This window comes from Asparagus officinalis, chromosome 9 (assembly GCF_001876935.1).
Source record: "Asparagus officinalis chromosome 9, Aspof.V1, whole genome shotgun sequence".
Lineage (NCBI taxonomy): Eukaryota > Viridiplantae > Streptophyta > Magnoliopsida > Asparagales > Asparagaceae > Asparagus > Asparagus officinalis.
This window is the reverse complement of record NC_033802.1, coordinates 23,871,700-23,899,108: the sequence shown is the minus strand read 5'-3', so window position 1 is coordinate 23,899,108 and position 27,409 is coordinate 23,871,700.

Here is a 27,409-nt window from a genome sequence, read left to right as displayed (position 1 = left end):
TTGATTTTGATTTGTTTTAGTTAGGTTTTTCCTCTGTTTACATTCTCTCTTCATTAAAAAAAACTAACTTTTATAATAATAAAAAAGTATAAAAAGAAATAGTTTTGGTGTTTGCAACCATGGATTAGGGATAATACACATCGATTAATTCGCTTTGAACCAATCATAGAAATGGAGCATCCTAATCCACCCATTCTTCAAGATATGTGCTATCCCATTAGGAATGCAATCACATCTTGCATTAGGCTCCCCGAAACAAATGGAATAAATTTTGAGCTTAGACCGCATTACATAAACATGCTTCCTAAATTCCTTGGAAATAAAACAGAAGATGCATATATTTTTATCTCGGAATTTGAGGAAGTATGTATTATGATTAAAATGAGAGAATTAATAGAAGATGCGATCAAACTCGGATTTATTCCATTTGCTCTTAAATACAAAGCAAAAAAATGGCCGTATAGCTTACCCGTAAATTCCATCACTACTTGGGAGAAATTTATCACAGTTTTTCTTAAGAATTTTTTTCCTATCCATAAAACGGTGAAGCTAAGAAACAGCATCATGAATTTTAAACTATCCATAAAACGGTGAAGCTAAGAAACAGCATCATGAATTTTAAAATTGTCCCGGGAGAACCTTTTTGGAAGTATTTTGACCGATTTAAAGATCTTCTCATCCAATGTCCCCATCACGGTTTAGAAAAATAGCGATTGTGCCAAATAATATATGAATGATTAGATTACTCTGCAAAAACTTTCTTAGAATCAATGTGCCACGGGGATTTCATGAGGAAAAACGCTGACGAAGCTTGGGAATTTCTAGAGAGTCTATCCGAGAAAACAATGCAATGGGAATACTGTGATGACAGGGTTTCATCAGTTCCTCATTCTAAGTCTAGTGGTCCTTCCTTGGAGTCAAATATTGCTTCTGAAGTGAAGATGGTGACAATTCTGTGGAGGTTAGAAGCCTTAGAAATTAAGGAACGAGCTCCAGCTCAAATTAATCATGTTTCTGCCCCAAGGATGTCATAATTGTCAGTCTCCTACCCACGTTTTAGAGGAATGCCCTCTCCTAGGAAATAACCATGCATTAGAACAGATGAACCCTGTATTCCAGCACCCTAGAAATGATCCATTTTCTCTAACCTACAATCCAGGTTGGAGAAATCATCCTAACTTTGCATGGAATCAAGGAAATTCTCCTGGAACTCAAAACTTCACTTCCGCTTCGACCCAACATTTTCCTAGGGGAAACACAGTTCCCTTCAATTCTCATCCACAATTTTAACAACCCAATCTGCCGTATCAAAATCAGTCTCCTCTTCATCAAGCTGTAATTCAGACTCCTCACAATCCAGATCAGGATAAACGTCTCAATGTCTTGGAAAGGGGTTTGGAAATCATAATTAAGGCCTCCACTCAAACCACGAATATGTTGACTCAAACGTCCAGCACTCTAAATTCCTTTATGCAATCAACCGGACAAATGCTCAACTCCAACACTCAAGCTATAGCTAGATTAGAATCCCAGCTTAGTCAACTAGCTAGTGCCGTGAGTGAAAGAGAGAAAGGAAAATTTCCTAGTCAACCTGTGGTCAACCCTAAGGACACACGATGCGGTTCATCCTATGAAGCTCAAGTGAATACAATCCATTCACTTCGGTCAGGTAGACAGGTCGATAATCAAGTGAGAACTCCTCCAAGTCAAACTTTTGATCCAATACAAAATCCTTCTTCTTCTCCTTCTGATGAATCTATTCAACAATCACCCCCCTCAGATGATCAAGAACCTGAACCGGAACCTGAGCCTGCTTTTGATAGGTTTAGACCAGTTGCTCCTTTTCCAGCTAAACTCAGGCTTAGGAAACACTCCCCTCAAGAGGATATCCTAGAAACACTCAAGCAGATTAAGGTCAATATTCCTCTCTTAGATGTAATTGAACAAATTCCATCTTATGCTAAATTTTTAAAAGAATTATGCACTAAGAAGAGGAGAATAAATGTTCCAAAGAAAGTCTTTTTAGCCGCCAATATCAGTGAAATGCTATCAAATCCCATACCTTTGAAAAGTAAAGATCCAGGTTCCCCCATCATTTCATGTATCATTGGTAATACTCACATTGATAAGGCGCTTTTAGACTTAGGGGCTAGTGTCAACTTGCTTCCATATTCAGTCTACCAGCAATTGGGTCTAGGTATTCTGAACCCAACCAGATGCACCTTACAGTTGGTTGATAGATCTGTTAAGGTCCCTATGGGTGAGTTAGAGGATGTTCTGATTAAGGTTGGAGATTTTATTTTTCCAGTAGATTTTGTAGTCTTGGAAACACAGGCTGTTTCCAATCCCAAAGGACAGACACCTGTCATATTAGGACGACCTTTCTTAGCCACTTCTAATGCTCTCATCAACTATAGAACTAGTCAAATGAAGTTGTCCTTTGGGAATTTGACTGCTGATCTTAACATTTTTAATCCAGGGGACCAGCCAAATAATCAGCGTCTAGAAATAAATTATATTCAGGAAAGATCAGAAGAAGAAGAAGAGTCTGATTTGAGTTTTGAGGAAATTTTTGATGAAGAGTTAGAGTTTTTAGAAGAAGCAGATCAGGTCCTTGAGAATAATGAAACTGTGTTAAACATTTGCTGCTTTGAATTAAATTTTGAAGAACTCTTTCTTGATGAACTTAGATTCTTGGAGAATAATCAACAACCAAATTTTCAGAACTCTACAGAAGAATTGGTTGTTAGAAAACAAAACTTCACAGTATAAGAGACTGAATTCATTAAGAAATACAAAATACATGACACCAATAATACATACCTTACTTTGTTGCAAGAATTATTGAACACCCCGAAATGCTTGGAATTTCACATTATTGATTATATCATTCTGAATTTATTTAAAATCTGGGGAAGAATTTTCAACAATAAAGTAGGATTCAATGTAGAATACGAGCTCTTCGTATTGAACACTTCATTCTACATTATTTGTTTTGTTTATTTCAGAATAATAAAAAGAATTTATTCTTCTCTCATTTGAGAGTTCCTTGTTCAATTGTAAAAAAAAGAAGGAAAAAAAAAGAAAAAAAAGAGAACAATAAATTTTTGATTCTATCCTCCTCAGACCAAAGGTAATTGCATATTTTTATCAGCTGATCAAATGTAAGTACTTCACTTCTTATCTGCTTTACTTTGTGCATCATAGTGTTTGCATTGAGGACAATGCAAAATTTAGATGTGGGGGTGAGAATTAGTTATTTTTTTCTCTTTATTTTACATTTGTAGTTGCATTTTTGTCATTTTTTCCTTTTCCTTAAAAAAATTATAAAAATATCGTCACTTGCCAAATTGATAGAGTTATGTAATAATTGATTTATTTGATAAATTTTAAATTTTCTAATCTCTAGTTTGTTATTTACTCAAGTTTACCTTTTATGATAACTCTAAATAAATTTCTTAAGAAATGATTTTCAAAGTAGTATACTTTACGTAAGCCTTAACTTAGATTTTTATTTAAAATAATGGAATGCATGCTTAGCTTAGAGTTAAAAATAATTTTTCAAAGTGTCTTGACTTACATATTTTTCAGAATATATACACATATACATATAAAAAAATTGCAAAAGAAGAGTGCGAAAAATGGGCACCAAAAGAAAAAAAAAGAAAAAAAAACTCTTAAATTCAAGGTGATTCTATCTTATAAAGTCTAAGTTGACCGAGTAATTAAGCCCAAGAAGTATTTCTATACTTAATGACCTAAACCCAATTGGGTTGGGATCCATTGGCCCAAAACTCATTAAATGGTCGCTTAGAAAGCCCGTTAAAGTAGAAAAAAATCACCAAGGAAGAAAGAGTTAAAAATAATAATAATATAAAAAATACTAATAAATGTTTTATATATAGTATATATGGTCTTGGAAAATATTTTAGATCAACCAACTTGAATATTATTTTAAACAAAGAGTTAGCATGTTCTTTTCAAAACTTTTAAATTAAATTTCTAAGTTTGGCTTGGTTTTGTATTGCTATAATGAGAAGATTTTCTAGAAAATTTACCTTAGAGTTATATATAAAAACGTTTTCTTAAGTGATAACTAGCTTCAATTAGATTGTCTAGAAAATTTACCTTAGAGTTATATATAAAAACGTTTTCTTAAGTGATAACTAGCTTCAATTAGATTGTTTAAAGTTATCAAGTGAATTTAGTTATTTACTGACTTTTTTAATTTGGCAAGTTGACCGAATTTTTTGGGTATATTTACTGCAAACCCTCACGAGACTACAACTCATCCACTAGGTGACCTAGGGGTTTAAAGGCTTGTTGTATGCGCTAAATACAACCGTGATTCCTACGAAAGTGAGTTAGGTTTTCTTTCAGTTTTCTTTCTTTGCTAGAGGACTAGCAAAAGTTTAGGTGTGGGGGTATTTGATAATCACATTTTATTATAATTTTATACCCTCATTATCTATTTTATATGAATAAATATGCCACTAATAAATGCTTTTATCTTTAAATGCAGGTTAATGAAGAATAAATCTCAAACTCCCATCTCTCAACAAAAATCCCTTGATTTATTAGAGAAATTAAGCCCATGAAGCCAAACAATTTCTTTCAAATATTAATGAAGTATTAAAGCCCAAATTTTGCCAAGAAATTGTCCAAGGCCAAAGCCTAAGAGCAAACTCAAGAGGGATCTGCGGAGAATAACCAGAGACAGCTTGACATCAATGCCAGCATCGATGTCAGCATCGATGACCGTATCGATGCCAGCATCGATACCCCTATCGATGCCGGTATCGATACACTGAGCAGTTTGTTACGAATTAATGGCTTGGTTTTTGGGCTCGATTTCGATCCAAGGGCTCTCATTCACTGATGTTTACTATAAATAGGGGTAGAGAGTGAGGGGTTAGAGGTGTGAAAATTTTTGTAACTCTTTTTGGAGAGGAGGGCTACTCTTAATTGAGAAGGCCTTCCAAATTTGTAACTTTTTGTTACAATTAATAAAATAATTTTTTCACCACTTTAAATTTTTTTTCTTTTTCTCTTTGTTGGATGATAAAGATGAAGATGAAGATGGAGATTAATTTGAAGGTTTGTTTTTCTTATTCCTCTTTTATTGCTTATTAGTTTAGATTTATTTTCATGCTTGTAATTAGATTTTATTTTCTTGTTTAAATAGCCAAGAGGCTAGAACCCTCTTGCCTTAGATTTATTTCATACTCATAGAATAGATTTATTTCATGCTTATAGAGTAGATTTATTTTCTTGCATTTAATTCTTATAATTTATTTTGTACTTTAGATTTTGAAATTTATTTTGTAGTTAGATTTTAATTTCTTGCACTATTCACCTTGAGGCTAGAACCCTCTTGGGTTTAGTTTTTCTTTTTGTTTATTTTCACTTTCTTTGATTCGCCTTTAGGCTAGAACCCTCTAGGGAATCACTTTTTTCTAAGAAGTGGATTCAATTCTAGATTACCCATATCTTTAATTGAATCCGCTATCTTTATATTCTTGATTTTTTTTATTTGTTTCTCGATTTTATTCATTCTTCCTTCTTGCCTTGTTGATCATATTTATTTTTTACTCACATCCACTCTCAAAAACATTGATTTACACACTATCACTTTCACTCTCATTATCTCTCCACAATCACATTCACTCATCACTCCTATTTATCACGCACATAACATAAGAACCGATTTTATATTTTCTCCTCCAAAACACCTTCCTCGTGGGATCGATATCTTTATACTATAACTTGACACGGTTGTGCACTTGCATCATATTTTGGTACATAATTATGCCGCATCAGTTAGCGTGCATGGCACACGGCAAGATCTCATATGAACAATATAAAACGGTCTAACGACCCATGCTATAGCAATAATAATACTTACAATAAAGACGATGATGCATGCAACTGGAAATCCAATGGTAACATACAGCTATGTGAATACAATAACTAGGTCAAATACTAACCAACCTAAAGCTCAGTGGTCCACATCTCACACAGAGTCAACGCTCCTGTCATCGGATAACTGGCTGTTCATAAATCCCCTACGTGCATCGAATCCCAATACACATGCGGCCAAGGGCCTACACGTAAACCGTTTTCCGCCTGGTCCGAACTCAAGCAAAACTCGGGTAACAAAATGATTCCACTGACTAAAGTGATGTACACACTTTACTTTTGCCCTACAAACCAACCCTAGTGGCGACACCAACCACTGGCGCGAGCCTGGAAGATACATCAACAGTCTTATCTGATCACATGAACACTGACTTCTCCATCCCAACTCATCTCGTTTTTCTAAGTTAACCATAATCCTCATTGAAAACTCGGGTTCACCGCCTAACCAGTCAACACACTCACACATGTCACTAAGTCTGTTCATGACGCACAAGGCTACTAAATCATGAACTACTAAGGTTCTCAATACATCAACAGATCATGAGTATAGAATGACATTTTAAATATGATTACGCAGGTTTATGAAACAGAAATAAGAACTTTAATGAACATGAAATGCATAAACAAAATACTATAGCATGAATACAATATATGAGGGGGCTTCATTATTATCTTACCACTGGGATATCCGAACTTCTCATACAATTTATCCGTACTTACGTATTCTCTAATATAATAATGCGATAAAAAGAAAACTAGAAACCGATGTTGTTTTGCACATGAAATGTCCCACTCTACGACGATCAGTCATACTATCATAATATTAATATTCTTTTTCCAAATTTATTCTTTAAAACTATTTCTTATTATAACTAATTTAAAATAAAAAATATTTATGTAATATATATTAATTAATTTCTTTTCGATAAAATTTCGTAAATTCTAATTTTAACACCTCACTTGTCATTTCAAAATAATATTCTAAAATAATTCTTTTTCCTCGAAATAGATTCTTTAAAAAAAATACATTCTTTAAAATAATTCTGTTACTAAATAAATTCTTTTAATTTATGACAACTATTCCAAAAATGCTATTCATCACACATCTATAATTCAAATCAACATTCATCAACGGCCCACGCAGTTAATTATAATACAATTAATCTACGCACATAGAATGTAAATATCGAAACGATAAAAGGAGAGGCGAGATCTTGCCTCGGCGCGTCGAATGGATCGACGTTGGTGGAACGGGGCTGCTGGATGGCGGGATCTCGACACGGACAGCGGTGCGTCGGGGCGAGGAAGGCCGAGCGGAGGTTAGATCTGTGGGGGTGCGGTCAGGGAGGAGGAGTAGCTCGCGACAGTGAGGTTGGCTGCGGGGTGTTAGGGCTGCGGTCGAACGGTGCAGAGAGTGGTTTGGGTCCTCATCGGCGGTGGTGTCGAGGAGGGGATGGCACGGGTGTCGGGTTGAGGGCGCGGTGGAGAAGAGCGCCGCGAGGAGAGACGACGGCGCGCTGGGAGGCTTGGCCGAGGAGGGGAGAGACGAGATAAGATGTGGGCCAGCGACGCGGTGGTTGAGCCTTGGGTTCGGGAGAGAGGTAGAAGAAAGGTTCGGCGTTGGCATTAGTGGAGTTCATTCGATTAAGGGGTGAAGAGTTCGCGTGGGAACTCGGGCGGCGATCTATCCGGAGTTGAGAGCGAGGCGGAGGACAGAGCTAGAGAGATGAGAAGAGGGAGAGAGAAAAGAATGAGAGGCGACCTGGGTTTTTTTTTTGAAAAAGATTTTTGTGCTAGTGTTTTTGTTACGGTAATAAATATATATTGTATATATATATATATATATATATATATATTATATATTATATATATATAATATATATATATATATATATATATATATAGTATATATATATATATATATATATACTATATATATATAATATATATATATATATATATATTTATATATATATATATAGGTTAGGGATAAAACAATTAAAATAAAATAATTACGGTATTTTAAAAATTAAACTAATATTAGAATAATTATCTACAAATAAAAACGTACATGTTGTGCTAATACAATAGTTGATACAGAACTGAAGAAATAATATTATAAATTATACAATTAAACAAGATTAATTAGTAAAAAAATATAATTACTTATATTTAAAATCAAATAATTATGATATAATTATATACAAAGTAAAACGTACCAGTTGTGCTAATACGACAGCTGATACGCAATAATTAAAATAATACAATAATTTATACAAATAATACATAATTAATAATTCAACATAATACATGAAATAATACGTAATAGTAACAATAATACAACGTATTATTTAAAATAATACATAATAGTACCGATAACACAACAGATTAATTTTAGAAATTTTTACTGCTCAAAATAAATTTATAGATATTAAAATCATTCATATAAATATAGAATTTGGATTTTAAATCATAGAAAATTACAAAAAATTAACAAAAATACAAATATTCTTCTAAAAATAATAATTAAATATTGAAAATAATATAAAACTATTTTAACTAGTATTAAATTTTACGGTCATTACACTAGCACTAACATAGGTGTTGTAGGTCTGGGCAGTGGGGGTTTACTGAAGCAGAGATGTTTGGTTGGAAGAGAGGAGATAGAATAACAAAGGAGAATGGTAGATCTAAATTAAGCTTAAGATAAGGGGTTAATCTAACATGTTTATCTATTACTATTTATTAAGAGAAGCCAACCTTTTGGACTTTTTTTTGGTGTTATACCTTTACTTGGTCACATTTGTTGTAAACCCAATGACGTCATTGCGCTTAAATGTTTAAAAACATTTATAAAGGGGCAAAATTAGAAACCAAAAAAATAATTCCATGACCCACATATTCTCTTAACTTCCCACTTACCCATGTTTTAAATCCTTCATCAACATTCCCCACTTACCCACGTTTAAAATCTAAAGAGAAAAAAAATCAAAATCAATCTCTTTGTTCTCCATTCTATATCCATCTCCATTCTACAAGATTCGGCAGAAGCTCTGCCTCTAATAATTGGCCTTTTTATAGGCAAGTTTCATACATTTTCCAAAGTTTTTGTTTTATTGTATTACTATGTACATTACAAATTTCTCATTCAAATGTATATAACATAATGCTTTCAAGTATTTCCTATATAATATTCAATCCTTCACGGTCAATAAAATTTGAGATTCGAAATTAGTTATTTTAGTACTTTTCAATCTGAATGTTGCATATAACTTAAAGGGTAAATTACACTTAACGTTCATGAACTTTTAGTGTTTTGCAGTAGACCCGTATGAACTTTCAAAATTACACTAAACCCCTAATATCTTTCTATATTTTGTAAATAACCCCCACAAATTAGAATCAAAAAACAACATAAAAAGACATTTTGAAAGTTTTTGTGGGTTTAGTGTAATTTACCCAAGATATATTAGGATTTTTTGCAAACTTTCTTGGCGGTTTAGTGTGATTTTGAAAGTTCATAGGGGATAGGTGCATGTATGTGTAAATTTCTAATCTCCCGAAAACAGGGAACTTCGTTTGTATTGATAATAACAGCTTATTATAAACTAATAATCAAATGTTTACAACAGAAGCGGAGGGAAAGCCCTCCTTGTTTAACGTGGGTTCCTCGGTGGCGATAGGACGCCTCGCTCGGTGCTCGTGCCGAGTCTGCTTCCCTTGGACGATCCGATCGAAGTTGCTGCCGAAGCTTCAGTTCTCAAATGAGGGAGCATTTGGCAAAAGTCCAGGTTTAACCTTTGGGAGATTAGCCAGCAGAATATGCAACAGCCAATCCCCTCTTCATGCTGGCTAAAGATGGGTTTTAATAGGCAAGGGATGGCATGGGCCATCCCTTGATTCGTGGGATTTGACCACTAATAGAGGTGAGGGACCCAGCCGCCCTATTCTTGCTAGGTGAGGAGCGCCATACTTTCTCCCTTAATTCGTGGGATTCGACCACTGATGTAACTGTTCCCATACTCCAAGTGGGCAGTTGACAATGAGCTGGCGAGTCTGCAGCTTGGGTCTACAGGCAGACTTGGGTCTGCAGGCGAGCTTACAGGCGAGCAGGCTCTGCAGGCGAGCTTGGGACTGTAGGCAGACTTGGGTCTGCAGGCGAGCTTGCAGGCGAGCTGGGTCTGCAGGCGAGCTTGTGACTGCAAGCAGACTTGGGTCTGTAGGCGAGCTGGGTCTGCAGGCGAGCTCGAGTGTGTAGGCGAGCTTGTGACTGCAGGCAAACTTGGGTCTGCAAGCGAGCTTGCATGCGAACTGGGTCTGTAGGTGAGCTCAGGTGTGCAGGCAGACTTGGGTCTTGATCGTGCAGGCAAAATTCGAGCTGCAGACGAGCTTCTGAGCATGGATCGAAGAATAGGCCATAACTTTCAAACCGTAAGTCGGAATTGGACGAATTATATATAAAAATCGCCTATCTAGACGAGATGGAGCCATCCGAACCAAGCCGAATGCTTCAGTTCGCTTCCTCCGTTTTGCCAAATTCCTTACGGTTTGGGAGATATCTGTGTTTTCCCCTTTTTATCAGTGCCAAATTCCTTACGGTTTGGGAGATATCTGTGTTTTCCCCTTTTTATCAGTGTTTTCCCCCTTTTTGCTATTTCGGGCGAGGTTTTAGCAGTTTTGTTCTGAACTTCTCTGATAAGAATTTAAAGGCAATTTTTATTGCCTATAGTGCAATATGCTGAAAATTCACGTGGGTTTAGTGTGATTTTGAAAGTTCAAAGGCGTTTGCTGCAGTATGTTTTCAGCGAAAGTTACTTCCATTGTCGATTCCATTAAACTTCAGTTGTTTTACAGAAAATTACAATGAAAATAAACAAAAATACAACTCTCGAGAAAATAACACAGAAATTGTTTATCAACTCCTGCTTTGTGGGACTTTGCCTGTGTCGTGAGTGCTTTCGCTCGTGGACCACCGATTCACAGATCGTGAGGGTGTTTATGGATCTTTCCTTCGTTTATCGAAGTAAAGATTTGAAAGCGAATATCTTATCGATGTAAGATGTTCACTCTTCCAAAGATCTAGTCTAAGCTTAGATCTCTAGGAATCACCGAATGATGCTTGTCAAAGGGTGAAAGTTCTCTCTTTCTTCCTCAAAATCATCAAAAGCTCAAGTCTCTTCTGCTCCAAAATGCTCTTTGTGCTTTATTTCGTGCCTAGGGAGGTATTTATAGGGGTAGGAGTGCACAACAGTCAAAATGGAGGTGAAACAACCGACCATATGAACCCTCTTTGGCCGCGGTAGCCAACACTGCCGTGGCTATTGGCGCGGCAGTGTGGACTGCAGCGGCCACAGAGGCGGTTACCAGCACGTTCCATCGTGCTTGAAACTGTTCTCCCACGACCTTTAACCACCTTTTTCGTGGTTTAACTGCTTGTCCACGTCAGCACACGTTCTATCTCTGATATGCCACCACGTGGGCTTCAAATAATCATCATATAACTGCCTTGTAACCACCATAGCACCCTCTATAATAGCCACTGCACCATGGGCTGCCGCGTCTTAGCCGCGACACCATATGCTGTCGCGCCATAGCCGCGGCACTATGAGCTGCCGCGCCTTAGCCGTGGCACCAAGTGCTGTCACGCCTCAGCCGCGCCGCCATGTACTGCCTGTTGGTGTGTACATTGTTCTTCTGTGTTGTTTTGCTTCCTTTGAATGATCCCCTCTGATTAAGAGAATGGCATTTATCATCTTCTCTTTGCCTTGAGTGGTATTTGGATGTCTGTAAGTATTTTTTTGATGCCTACAGATACCCCCTCCAAAGTATCTCAGACTCATCATTTTTTTGAGAGGAGTCTGGGATACTTTGGATATGATAAGTTTTCCTTGCAATTTCTTCAGTACTTTGTTGAGGAAGTTGCGTAACATAGTCTATGAATGGCTTCAATTTTTGACTTCTTCATCTTTTAGCCTATTCAGTGCTTTGTAGAATAGCTAAAATTCCTCTGGTGCTGCGTTTATCGCGTGGCCGTTGTCAAAGTCTTGAATTTGAACTGCTATCGAAGAATGGAGAAATAATTTATACTCATATGATCTATTAGAGTGTTCGGGTATGTATTCCAAATACAGCAGGAGATGTATGTGTTCAAACACCCAAGGGATCGTTGTGTATGCTGGATGCTCCTGCGCAGCAGTGTGGACTATGATAATATCCACAGCCGTGACAGCATATACTGCCGTGCTTGAGCGCTGCAGCGTAAACTGTCGCGCTCGAGCGCGACAGTATAGACTGCCGCGCACCGCTTCGGCCAGTCGGGCTTATAAGCTTGCTCTTGGGCCTTCTCGGGTCATTTTTACCCACTTCTTTGAGTTCGAAACTCTTCAAATTTCCCATATAGGGCGACCTTTGGCTTTTCTCCTTTTCACCTCTTCATCTTTAGGTTATTTCTTGCTCGAACAAGATCTAGGGTTTTGAGATCTAGGGTTTTGAGTTCTCCTTGATTCTGAACTTCTCCTTTGATCATACTTGTTTTCATCCAACCCCAGGTAAAAACCGCACATATCTCTCATGTTTTATGGTCCAATTTTGGGTTTTTTTTTGTTTTTTGGCTGAGATTTCACATAAAACCCTAACTTTTCCTTGTTTTTACACTGTTTCCACCATGTCACAAAAAAAACTCGTGCTTCGAAGGGAAAATCGGCGGCACCAGCACCTGAGGAGGTCGAGACTACTGTCATGCCGTTTGGAGGTGACTTTTCAACTCTCTATTTGTTTAAAATTGATGTTTTTGCCTGTATAACCTCGTTTGCTTCCTTTGAGAGGCATCCGGGAAGAGTTGACATCCTCCTTCGAGGGGATTGACGTTGCAAAATACATATCATGTTTAATCAAGACATGTACCACATCCAAAACATGAATTTGGCTCAAACTCACGACTCTTTGAAGTCTGGAGTTGTTGTTCAGTTACCACGGCAGCTCGTACTGCCGCGGTAACGCACGACAGCAACCACTACCGCGGCTACTAAGTGCGGGGGTTTCGCTTCGTACTGCCGCGGTAACGCACGACAGCAACCACTACCGCGGCTACTAAGTGCGGGGGTTTCGCTACGTTTAGCCTTTTCATTCAACTGTTTTCTAACTTTTCTCTACAGTCCCTTTTCCTTCTGTGGCCTTTTCTGATAGAGAAGACCCAGGCCAAAGTGGTGTTCTTCACGCCTCCTTCAACGGCGACTTTCTGGTTAGAGAGGCCCGCCAATTTAGTGAAAGTTGTGATGATAGTGTTCCTGGGTTAGTTCGTGAAGGAGGTCGTCGCACTCTGCGAGCATTGCTGACTGACTCGCCTTTAACTCCAATTCGCGATTCCACCGAACCGTTGAAGAAGCCTGATTACTTGTTTGGGGATTCGATTGAAGACCCAGATAATCTTTGCCGTGGTCCTGAAATTTGGTTGAACCAGCACAAAGGTGATTTTCTATTCCTTCCCCCCGTTCCCTCGACAATGTTCAATTCTGCAATTACGGAATTTGGCCGTTTCGAGGAAGATGTCATGGCACTTGACAGATGACCATGAATGCATTCATTGCGGGTTTGTTGGTAAGGATGTCAGCGCTCCTGGCTCCAGTGGTAGGCATACTATTCGCGGCCTTCACCCAGGGATACTTGGACCAGATAGTGGGCCTCAAAATGAACTAATGATAAGAGCCAACACGGTTAAGAATAGGCTTGCTCGGATCGGCAGAGAATTCCCCATTCCGAAGTTCAGATGTTACGGGTGGGTTCATTCTCTTCCAGACAAATGGTGGGCTAGGATGACCAACTACGTACTTAATCGTTGGGATCAGGAGTTAAAGAACTCGGGGTTATATGCTCCAATCCGAGCCAGCATGCATGGTCTTCCAATAAGTGTAGATCACTTTCTCGCCTTGTTCGAGTCTTATAATTCGGAGACCAATACATTTCTTACTAAGTATGGGGAGTTAGGGCTTCCACTCCACGAAATGATGAAAGTGTCTGGATTGCCATTGGGGAATACTCCTTATCAAGAATATTTTCCAAACAACCGTCAGCTTATGAAGATGAAGAAGGCTGGCTCTCCCGCTTATGACATTCTCTGGGAATTAACTTGTCATTACCAGATAGCAATAGCCAGGATCGAGGTGAAGAGTAAGAAAGCAGCTCGGGTCAGTCTAAAGCAGTTCGCCGACTACTTATTCCAGAATCTCGAGAGCCCGACCGGTGAAGCTGTCTGCGAATCACCTATTCTGACCCCTTCTAATGTTAATAGGCTGATTACAAAGATTAACGCCCAGTCTTATAGAACTGAGTCATCCGAAGGTGGCTTTCTTAGGGGTACAAAATTTAGTACTTTCTTGTGGCAATCCACAAAGAGAATGAGGCCTGAGACTCTCCTTTCTGGCTATTTGGCTATATGGCTAAAGAAATGTGTAGTGCCGCATCAATCTTCTGAGGCGCTTCCTCTTGAGGTTCTTCTTCCCGCCGTACAATTAGCCATCGGAGGTAGGTTATCTTTACTCTCCGCCATGATTGCCGACATCCACAGCGGTTTGTGTAACCTGGCTAACACCTTTACAAAAGTGGATGCCGAGCCTTCGACTAAGATTCCCCTGTCGAGTGTTGAATTGCCATACACATACTTAATGGCGTGGCTGGTCCTCCATCGAACAGACATGATGTCAGCACTTGACGTGTCTGATCCAGAAATTACTTTGCTGCAGCTCTTGGAAGGATGTAAATGGCTGAATCCCTCTCGACAATGGCCTGACAGGGTGAGGCAGTTTAAGAATGCCAAGTGCTGGGGATTTTATAAGTATTTCCCTCGGTTTTCTGGTGCATACAATGACACGCTCATTGATGAGGAGATGCCTGGGACCAACAGGACTTCCCTCAACATGGGTAGTTTCCATTGGCTTATGAACAGCCGACCAGGTTACAATGTTTTCCGGTCGAGAAACCTATGCAGGATCGAGCCTTATTTTCCTTGCCGGTTTGCGCGACAATTTGGCTACGATCAATTATATGTCGGGAACCCCAACAAATGGTTGATAACCTGCGGAGGCCTTATCGATGGAGTGTGAGCCTGGTTCTGGAATGTTGCTGGCTGTACTGAAGCTCAATTTAGTTTGCCTGTCACTGAGCCTGATCTTCACATGACCTTTCTTTATTTCCGGTGGATTTTAGCCGCCAACACTCCTGTTACGAAGAAGAAGCTTTCCGAACTAGAATCAAAAGCTATGGTTCGGAAAATTATATCTTCCAAAAAAGGAAAGGAGCCCGTTACATCCTCCTGCCAAGGAAAACAAGCAGCTGATTCTGAAGAGAGTGACGACTTCGAAACGTCCAGTGAGGAGGATGAAACCAAAGATGAAGCAGGGGCTGACGTTCCTCTTTCTCCCGTGGCTCACAGGACTCGTCGAGCTTCTTCACCCCGATCACCCGGTGCTCCTTCTAAGGGTATTCGAATGAGAGAGAAGAATATTCCCTTATCGTCTTCTAACAAGATGACCGTCAGATGGCCCGCACCGGAAGAAGAAGAGGAAGAATAAGAGGAAGAAGACGTTGCCCCGCTCATCGGTAGAAAGAGATCCCGGTCTTCTGCTCCTTCTGAGGTTCAACCCCGTCCTGCTCAAGGAACCGAACTGCGTACCAAGTTTCGCCATGAGAGCTCTGAAATTCCTCCAGATTCTCGTGTTTCGAAGAGGATTAAGAAGACGGCTCATCGACAACGTCAACTTCCCCCGTTGCTTGAAGAGGAGTTCACTCAGGATCTTCCGGTTGATCAAGGGGGTAAGATCTCATTCTTATCTTCTTTTCACTATTTTATCTTTGAATATAGCATCTTATTTATTCTTTTGCCATCACAGTTGGACCAGGAGAAGAAGGGGAAATCATACCCGAGCCCTCTTCTCCTGGTTTAATGGACGTTGATGAATCAAGCTTCACTTAGCAAGTACACAGAGCGATGAGTGAAGAACCCCTCAGTATGGACACTACCCCTACTCTGGCTACTACATCGACCTCGCCAACCGCCGACACAGGTACTGATGTTTTCTCATTTAGGGGGCATTTCCGGGAAATAAGTGAATCGGAACATGTTCCTCTCCTACTAACTTGTGCGCTTTATCTTCTCTTAGTTAAACTAAAGGAGGTGAGTGCGGGTAGTAGTGCTGCTGACCCCGCAACAATTATTGAAGGTAACCTTAGTTTTGTTTGCTTTGATTCTTTCATGCTTCTTGCATATGCACTGACGGATCTTTCGGCTTAATAGACATCCATGTCGATGAGCCGAGAGATCCAGAACTTATCCATGATATGGGTATCGGAGATTTCAACGAACATGATTTCAATCTTGATATTTCTGAAGATGAACACCAACGAATCTCCGATATACTGTCAGCTCCGGCTCCGACCGCTACTGCAGGACCAACCACTAGGGTCGATTCAACTGAAGTAGGCACACCAGAAGGTATGTACTTTCAGATTCAAGTTTTCAATTAAGCTTTCATTCCTCATTATTTTTAGATGACTAAAATAAGAATTTTAGACGTAGGACCAACAAATGGAGTTGATGCATCTACCGTCATTGGTGAATGCGATCAACCTGAAGGCCTGGGTTTCCTACTTTTGACAGGTCCCCCAGTTGAAGTTGAACCGCCAGTTATTGTTCCTCCTGCTTCTGACACTGTCGAAGCTGAACCTGTGGTAACTTCTGATCCGACTCTAGTGGTTCATGAAATTGGAGGGTTGAAGGTCACCACAGAAGAGCAACTTACGGCAACTTCTACTCAACTTGGTATGTTTCTCCTTTAATATATCTCGTAGTTGGATTTATACTTGTAGAGTGTTTTATTCATCCTTTTCTCATTTATAGAACTAGTTCCTCAAGAATTTGTCGATCTGGATCCGAAGCCATCGGGGGCTTCAGGTGAACAATCGTCTGGTGTAGTGAATCAACCGACGAGCGTTATTCCTGAACAAATCCCGGTTGTTATAGAGTCCATTACAACCTCAACAAGCCAAGGTAACTCGGTTGTGAAATCTTCTAACGAGCGTACATACTTTTGTACTTATTTCATTCATTCTCTTTGTAGCTCTTTCTTCATCATTGTCCGAGCGTATTCAAGCTTTGTTGGCGAACGAAGATCCGACCAAGGCTGTCCTTTATGCTGACGTTCAAAGTTTGGTTACCTTCATAAATATCATGGTTGATCGGATTCTTCTCAAAAGCTCACCTTTCGAGCATTTTAGAAAATCCCTCGATCGCTATGTATCAGGCATTAAAGACTACGGATACTCTGAACTGTCCGATTCGATTGAAGCTTATTTGGCTAACCTTAAGCAACACATTAAAAATTTGGAAAATCTTCGTGTTAATGGCGCGTCTTCCTACATTGCTTCTCAAATGGACCTAAAATTGCAGGTGTGGCGTGATTCTCAGAAGTCCGCTGAATCCAAACTTCAGGAGTTGAAAATCTGCATTGATCAACTCAAGGAGGGCGTTGCCAAAAAGACGCAGATTAAGGCAGATCTGTATCGTGATCTAGAATCGAATCAAGCAAAGATAGCCCGTCTGGAAGAACAACTTGACAAAGCTAGGGATGAGCGTGAAGTGTTGCAGTCCGATCTGGCGGAGGTGACTCAGGTTGAGGTAAATCTATTCCGGCCGCTAAATCTTCAAGCCAAGATTTTTGCTGACAAAGAACAAGAGGTCGCCAGAATTCTTTTAAAAGCATCGATGAAGAAAACTTTATAGCTAACTTGATCCCCGAGCTTGAGTTGGCTTATGTGACAGACCTCTCTCGATTAGAGGACCAAATTCGTCATTACAAACTATTGTAATTTTGGAAACATACATTTTTTTATGCTGTTTTGTTTGAACTCTTTTGGTTAGTATAGTGAACTTTTTGCTCATTGATATTTTAATTATGGTTACTCATTCTTGTTTAGAATAAATAGCCATAATACTCATAGAATTTTTGACAAATCCTCAGCCATCAACGGGTTTGATATGCCTTTACCGATTACCGTTTGAATCGGGCTAGTATGTGAATTGTCTAAGTCCGTTTCACATATAACGTTGCATTAAAAGAATTAAACTCTTTTAGACTTTGAACTACAATGTTGAATATGTAGGCTACATGTGTTAGATGTAGGCTTATCTCTACTAAGGGATTGAGATAACGTCCCCCATGCATGAGTGGCATGGCTTTTGAAATGTAAGTAGGTTACATTTCCTATGCATGAAAATGAACCCAAAATTATAAAGAAAGAATTGGATATTCTATCTTTCAATCTCTTATTTGTTGGTAGAGATAAACCCTAGAATCGGATAGGAATAATTTCATATTTCATCTCCTGGTCTCTTGTTTGTTGGTAGAGATAAACCCAAAATTGGAGAGGAAGAATTTTATATTCTATCTCCTAGTCTTTTGTTTGTTGGTAGAGATAAACCCCAAAATCGGAGAGGAATAATTTTATATTCTATCTCCTATTGCAAAAGAAACTCAAAGTGGGGTTTCCACTTAGAGAATCTGGACTGGTTTGAATAATCCTAACTGTCATAAGGTTTGATTATTCAATTCAAAAGATGGATCTTTTGTTCACAAAATGAATCAAAAGGAGATTTTGGTTGTGGTCCTAACTGTAGTAAGGTTTGACCAAGTGAGAGTTTTGAGACGATCCTAACTGTAGGAAGGTTTGATCGCTCGATTTGTGGGCCCCTCGTTCATTGAAGGAATCGAGAGGGGAATTTAGCTTTGGTCCTAACTGTTTAAATGTTTGACCAAATGAGAGGTGGGAGTTTAAATGATTTTAATCCATGACGGATTTTGGTGTACCCTTCATATATCTATTTGATCGGTGAGGGGTTTTGTGAGGAAAGATTAATTGTTTACAGATTTGAATCTCATCTCAACAAAAGCTGTAAAAGAACTTTATGATAATCAAAAACAGATTATTCAAATGATCAGTTTTTCATTTAGAACAATCAACCGATCTCGGGTTATCCCGAAATATCCTATACAGGATTCTCTAGGAACTTCCCGTTTTGCATAGGTTATCCTGAACATATTACGGATAATATTTTTTTAGGAACTTCCCATTTATTGGCATCATCAATTTGTTGCCATCCTGGGTAATCAGGCGATAAGCACCGTTTGAATAGACTGTTTCTATTACAAACGGTCCTTCCCATTTGGGTTCAAATTTTTCTTTCTTCTTGGAGTTAAGGATCATAGGCCGTCTTTCTGCTAGGACCAAATCTCCTTCTTTAAAACTCCGTTGTCGAACCTTTTTGTCGAAGGCTCGGGAAATTCTGTCTTGGTAGAACTCAATATGCTGTTGAGCTTCTAAGCGCTTTTTGTCGAGCATCTCGAGTTCTTCGAGACGTTTCTGATGTTGTTCTTCGGTTGTCATCTGGGTTGCAAGGGCAATCCAAAGAGATGGAATTTGTATTTCCAATGGAAGAACGGCTTCACATCCGTATACCAACGAATACGAGGTCATTCCCGTCGGTGTACGTACCATGGTACGATAGGCCCATAGAGCTGCGCTAAGCTTGTCATCCCAATCTTGTTTATTAGTTTTCACGAGTTTTGATAAGAGCTTTATGATTGTTTTATTGAAGGCTTCAGCCAATCCATTTGCTGTGGGATTGTAAGTCGTCGACAAAATGTCCTGAATTTTGAACTTCTCGCAAAACCTGATGAAGGCGTTGCTGATGAATTAAGGACCGTTGTCATATATGATTCGTCTTGGGACACCATGCCGGTAGATGATATGGTGTTTGATGAATGCAATGATGTTACTCGTTTTAACTTCTCTGAGCGGAATCGCTTCAGCCTATTTGGAGAAGTAATCGGTGATTGCTAGGATGAACCGATCACCTTTGACTGACGGTGGATTTATAGGACCAACAATATCCATTCCCCAGGTCTCAAACGGCCATGACGTTACTGATGGGTGCAGATGCTCTGGAGGCTGGTGCAGATAATTTGCATGCAATTGACATGCTTGACATCGTCGGGCGTAGTCAGCTGCATCCTTTACCATAGTTGGCCAATAATATCCGATTCTCTTAAGTCGGTCGCAGAATTTAGGACCGGGCTGATGTGCACCACATATCCCCTCATGCGCCTCTTTGAGTGCTTGTTCTGCTTCCTTATTAGATAGACAACGGAGTAATAGACCGTCGTACGATCGCCGGTACAATATTTGTGATTCAGCATTGTAGTAAAATCTCAGTGCTCTCCGCCGAATCGAATCCCTTTCTTTCACGTCTTCAGGTAAGATACCGAGTAGGACATAATCGATAATAGGAAAACGCCAATCTCGAACTTCGGGTTCAACTCTTGTTGAATATGCTTCTTTGGCAACCGAGTCGTAGATAGGAACAATAAGTTGGTGAGTTCTCACTGTAATTAATTATTCTGTCTCGGGAGGCTGAGCCAGAGATACTGACAATGCCGCCAATGCGTCTGTGTATGCATTTTGGAGACGCGGAACGTACTCGATGAAAAATTCTTCAAACGAGCTTGCCATCTCTATGGCCACCTGGTGGTATGGAATCAGGTCTCGATTTCTGACTTCATACTCTCCTCGAATCTGATTAACTACCAATTGAGAATCTCCAAAAGCTTCAAGGTATTCGACTCCCAGTTCTTTGGCAAAATTGAGTCCAATTATCAATGCGTTGTACTCGGCTACATTATTAGAGCATGGTTCGGTCAACGAGTATGCTCTAGGTAAGACATGCTTTCCCGGGGAAACTAAAACGCCCCCCACTCCTGAGGAAATTTTAGAACATCCGGGCGCGCTCGCCACGTTGGTTGCTCGGGAAGCCCCATCGAAGTATAATTGCCACACTCGTTGATGTGAGGTGACATTAACTTCGTGGGTTTCTTCCGGCAGATCGTCGTACAACTCCACTACATCTTTCGTAGGATTTTCCGCCAAAAGATCGCAAATAGCTCGTCCCTTAATTGATTTTTGTTGCTTGAAATATAAATCATATTACGATAATAGTAGAGCCCACCTGGCTAAACGCCAATTCATGAATGCCGGTTGGGTCATGAATACCCGGATTGGGTTTATGTTGGAAATGACATAAATTGTTTGTCCCACCAAATAATGTCGCATTTTTTGGATTGCGAATACCAAGGCGAGGCATTCTTTCTCAATCATCGGATAACGAGACTCGGCTCCTACCAATGTACGACTCAGATAATACACAGCTTGTTCGTGACCGTTATCGTCGTCTTGTGCGAGTAATGCACTTAATGAATGGCTCGTCGCTTTGACATAAATAAAAAACGGTCTACCTGATTTCGGTGCAACAAGAATAGGTGCATTCGCCAGATATTTCTTAATATCTTCGAATGCCTTTTGGCATGCTTCGTCCCAAACGAACGACACGCCCTTAATATCTTCGAATGCCTTTTGGCATGCTTCGTCCCAAACGAACGACACGCCTTTCTTCGCGAGTTTCGAGAACGGTTGACATTTTCCAGACAGATTTGATATAACCGACGGATATATGCCAATCGACCTTGCAACCCCCTGAGTTCTTTAAGATTCCTTGGGGGTTGTAATTCATGTATCGCCTTCACTTTATCAGGATCAATATGAATACCTTTTGTGGTGACGACGAATCCAAGAAACTTACCGCTGGACATTCCAAGGAATGATTTAGTCGGATTCATCTTTAACTGATGAGTCCTTATGAGATCGAACATCGTCTTCAAATCTTTAATGTGGTCGTTTTTATCACGGCTCTTAATGACCAGGTCATCAACATAGCATTCGACGGTCTTCCGAAGTTGTTCTTGAAAGATCTTCGTCATCGCACGTTGGTACGTAGCACCAGCGTTCTTCAAACCAAAAGGCATAACAGTGTAACAGAAGACACCAAGGGGTGTTCTGAATGCTGTATGCTTTTTATCGTCCGGGTGCATTTTGATCTGATTATATCCAGAAAATACGTCCATAAATGACATTCTCTCGAACCCGCATGTGTTGTCAATGATGACATCCGTAATTGGTAAGGGGAAGTCGTCTTTAGGACAGGCGATATTCAGATCTCTGAAGTCAATACAGATTCTGTTCTTTCCGTTCTTTTTAAGAACTGGAACGATATTGGCCAACCATTCAGGATGTTGTTCTTCTCTGACAAAACCCGAATCAATTAGCTTCTTAACTTCAGCTTCTATCGCCTCCATAATCTGCGGATGAAACCGTCTTTGTTGTTGTTTAACAGGTTTAGCATCCGGTTTAATGTTAAGGCTATGCATTGCTACATCTGGGTCGAGTCCCGGCATATCTTCGTAGTTCCAAGCGAAAACGTCGATATACTCTTTAACGAGGGCGATTAGTTCCTCTTTTTCAGCCGCTGGAAGATCACCGCTGATAAATATAGGCTTTGGGTTAGCTTCGTCACCCATATTAACTTGGACTACTTTATCTTCGGTAGGAGGTTCTCTTTGCTCAAATCTATCACCGTATTGGATATTCATGTAATGCATCCATGGATCTTCCCAAATAGGCAACTGATCTTCTTCTTCGGTTGTGGAAGGATCAACTATCGCCATATTCGACATTAGGGCTTTGAATCTTTCTCCAATGCTCACGTCAGAATCCCAGGTTGAAGCATCAAATGAATGCCCACTCTTATTTATTAGTTGGCTAATAATCTGTTGGCCATATTCGTCATCAGATGATGAAGTATAACCCAGACCCCTTTTATGACTGTAATAATTATCAGGTCTCTCTTTTGGTACGTAGGCAGGACGGGGTGGAACCCTGACACCTTAACCAAAATGAAGACCTTCACCGAGCGAGAGGTTATAGCCTTGGCTCGTCATGTAACCATTCGCTTGTGAACTGTACCGAGAGAAATGTCACACGGGTTCTTCATCATCTAAATTAGTGTCTAAGAAAAGATCCAGAGTAGGGGATGGTTCCCCTTTCCCGAAAACTATTTCTTTTCACCCCCTGTCTTTGCGGGTAGGAGCATAGTTGTTCCGACTGAACTTCGGATATGTTACGTCGTCGTGCAAGACGAACGAAGCAGCATATGTAGGTTAGGGTCGTCATACAATTCCTGCATTACATCATCCAGACAACGCGAGTACTCTAAATCATTGTTTATTATTTCATCGGCAAGCTGCCAGTTACAACTTTTGTCCGACGAATTACCACCGTCAAGATCGATAACAAGAGGTTCAATGTCATTTAGCATAAGACCTTCACTATAATCAAGCCCAACTTCGGTATCAGCTGTAGGCATATAAAACTGCTTATAGGTCCCTTAACACAGCTCAGCACGACGATTCGACAAACCAACGAACCATCGGGTGACGTATCTAAACACGAGTGTTAGTCCACCACACCGAAGCCAAGTGACACGAGACGAAGCGGATTAACGAGGCGACGAGGCTAACGAACCGTACGCAAACAACAGAATGAATCCACTCGCGTGCGGAATCAAGCTAACGGTTCGGTGAATCAACAAGTCATCCAACTGTAGAACGGATTTGAACTCGAACACCAAAGCGGGTTTACTACCATATCGAGATCCGGACGAGCCACCTGGTGGCCGAGCCACCTGGTGGCCGAGCCACCTGGTGGCCGAGCCACCTGGTGGCCGAGCCACCTGGTGGCCGAGCCACCTGGTGGCCGAGCCACCTGGTGGCCGAGCCACCTGGTGGCCGAGCCACCTGGTGGCCGAGCCACCTGGTGGCCGAGCCACCTGGTGGCCGAGCCACCTGGTGGCCGAGCCACCTGGTGGCCGAGCCACCTGGTGGCCGAGCCACCTGGTGGCCGAGCCACCTGGTGGCCGAGCCACCTGGTGGCCGAGCCACCTGGTGGCAGATCTGGGCCCAGATCCGCTTAGAGAAGCCTATAAATAGAACCCTATGGCTCATTTGTCAAAGGTGAGAACTTTTGGAGCCGAAACTCTGCCGGATTGAGAACTGAATCTTGGAGTTTTGAAGCTTTGAAGACTTGGACATTTTTAGATCTAGTTCTTGGCGAGCATCCATGTCAGAAAAGGCAGGAGTTCGAGAGAGGAAGATCAAATCTGAGATCCACACGGTAATACTCCGGATCAAAACTTGGTTTTTGATCCTGAGAAGGCTATTATTTCCTTGGTGAAATAGTACCTCCGGCTGTTATTTCCTTTGTGAAATAGCACCCGTTATATCGTGTAGATCCGACCGGATCAAGATCGCGCGGTAGTCCACAGATTAACCCCGGCGCAGGCAAAGAACCCACAAAAGCGAGTGACCGCAAAACAGGAGCTCGCGATTCGTTCGACAAATAAGGAAAGTTGTAATTTTTTATTTTTTCTTTGATTTTGTTGTAACCGGATCTTATAAAAAGATCGGATCTTTTGTAATCGAAAAACAATTACTTGAGAAAGCAATGAAATCAATGAAAGCAACTTTCACCGCAAACAATCTGGCGATCACAGTGGGAGCCACCGATCTCGCTGCCGAGATCGTTGCGTCGCAACCGCGGATCTCAATCCCGGTCGAGGAGGAGGTCGAGTACGAATTCGATCAACAAAAGTTCGAGGAGTATCTGTCATCCTCGTCCGGATCCACCTCCCCCCGCAAGTCCAAGAAGTTCTCCTCCAAGAGAAAGGCTCGTTGGTACGAAGACGTCGAAAATACCAAAGAAGATCTCGCCCCGTTTGATGCCAAAGTCGCATCGGGTGAGATTCCTCCAGTTTCCAACCAGGTCAGATCTGCTCTGGCCAAAGTGCAAAATGCCAACGAAGCTCTCACCCCAATTGATGCCAAAGTTGCGTCGGGTGAAGTTCCGCCGACCTCCAACCAGGTCAACCATGTTCTCGCCGATGCCTCCACCGTTGAGGGCGTTGTGACTCTCTCGAAGAGAGCCCGCCAGAGGCGACGTTAATGCCTGGCGCGGCAACTCGCAAAGGCGATGGAGTCCATCGACGGAGTCCGCTATCACACGGATCTAAAGAACATGAGAGGCAAACAGCCTCAACCATCGATGAATGGCAGCTCTTCTAAGCCGCCAACGAACGAATGGATCCGTGTCAAACGGAATCGTTCAACGCTTGATGAGCGCATTCGTAAGCGCCCCGTACTGTCAGCGCAGGCACGGGCTCGAGTCCAAGAAGCCCGTAGAAGACTACAGAAGGAAGTGGCCAAGAAGTCGCCACCAACCCGCCAAGTATGGAGGCCAAAGTCTGAAGCGGCGATTCAGGCTAAGGCACAATCGTTGCAGCCTTTAACGCAAATCCAGCCTCCGGCGAACCAAACGAAGTCGCCGGTAATTCCCATGGCTACTCCGGGAGATCACGCGGAATCATCCCGAAGAAGAAGATCAGTTTTGGAGCGCCTCGGTCCAATTCCCGATGAAAGAAGCAAACGAACGACTCAACATGCTGGGGGTCGCCGACACCTCCAACATGACAAAGAGATCAGGGCAGCTAGGTGCACCAATTTGCGCATTGAAGTCCAGGAGCCCGCTGAGAACTCACGCCCACAAAGGCATGTTTCAAGGCGCGTGACTTTTGAAAGCCCAAAGAAGGCAGTTCGTCCTCAGAAGGAAACATTATCGTCTGACGACGATAACGTTATACCTGAGAAGTCGTGCCCACATGCGATAGGTTACTCCGACTATCATGCTGACGAGTTGTACTATCGTGATGGGAGTAGAGAAAAACCAGGAAGAGGAGTCCTCGAGGACTAGAGACCCAATGCCCCTGTTCCAAACTCATTCGGGCAGTATTATCGAAGTGTAATTGCACCAATACAGTTCCTGAAAGAGTTTCGGTTTTCGAAAGACTTAGTACCGAAACACCAAAACCAAGGTCCAGGCGTTTCCGACGAAACCACCAATATGACCAGCAAAGGGACATCGACACGGGATAATCTCGAGTCGATTCTAAAAGCACCCCGGCGTATAACCCGTCTACAGTCCGGAACCATCAAACGAGCAACTTATGGTAGGGTTCGGACAAGACTACCTTCAGAAGATGAAGAATCTGATGCCGGCTCCGCGGTTGCATCAGATAATACGGTATCCAGCGAGGGACAACCCTACGAGGCACTTATGATAAGTGCGGAACAAGTGGCCAAGATGCTCAAAGAAGCTATGGCTAAACAACAGGAGAGCTTCAGGTTCGAAATGCAGATGGCCATGCAGAACATGAGAGAAATGCATGACCAACAAATCCAAGCATTGATGAACCAGCAAGGCGAGCCAAGTCGTCGTAACCAGGTTCATCAGGAAGATGAGGACACGAATGCGAACAAGACTCATAATGCCAATAATCCTCCCGTCAATGCAGGGGGTGGTAACGAGAATGCCAGTGAAAACACAGGTGAAAGCTTGAAGATCAAAACCCTCGAGAGCAAAATCAATACATTGATTTCCGCTCAAGAGATGAAGAAAACAGGCATTCCTTGTCCATACCCAAGAGAATGGGAATCGATCCCATATCCGGCGAAGTTCAATCTAATTAACTTCACGCCGTTTAATGGGATGGATTCACCCACTCAGCATTTGATTTACTTCAAATCGCACTTGGGAGTTATCTCTGGTAATGAGCCTCTGATGGTACGGTCCTTCGTTGGCACTCTTCGTGGAGCCGCCTTCGATTGGTATCGTCGCCTCAAGCCAAGAAGCGTGAATAGCTGGGATGACATGGAGACTAAATTCCTCACTAACTTCTTTGACGACGACACCGAGATATCCATCGGGTCGTTACTTGACGAGAAACAGAAAGACGGGGAATTGGTTGACACCTTTGTTAAAAGATTCCGGAACAAGGCGATGAACTGTCGGGACCCGATCACCAAGGAATTCATTCTCCAGACTTGCCACAACCACATGCTAATGCAGTTGATGCTAATCAAACTTTCTAATTGCAACCTCAGCAACAGCAGCAGCAACGAGCGCCACAACAATCGTAGCAGCAATGGCAACAACGGCCTCAGAAGCAGAAATCTTCGGAGCCAAGGTTTCCTAAAGTGTACTCTTTCAAAGATGACGAAGTGCCCAGCATCTTCAAGTACCTGTTGGAGAACAACAAAATCCAGCTACCGTCGATCGTGGATCAAGAAGGGGTGAGCAAAGTGACGGATCCGAAGTATTGCGCATACCATAGAGCGGTCCATCACCCTACAAAGTCATGCTACCACCTCAAGGATAAAATCCAGGCGTTAATTGATGTAGGCGTCATAACCCCGAAGCCGCCCAAGAATGTCAGAGCAAATGCAGTATCAATTAGCTTTGGATCAGTGCCCACAGCATGGTTTAAACCAAAACGCATCACCAAAGTTGGAATGAAGACAGTGAATGACGACCCATATGGGCAGCGCCAAAAAGGACTTGTGCCACACACAGCCCCAAACGACGAAATCCTCTGGGTCCATCCTGATCTTATTGAAGACGATCAGTGGACGACTTCCTCGACCAAAAAGGGTAAAGGCAAGTC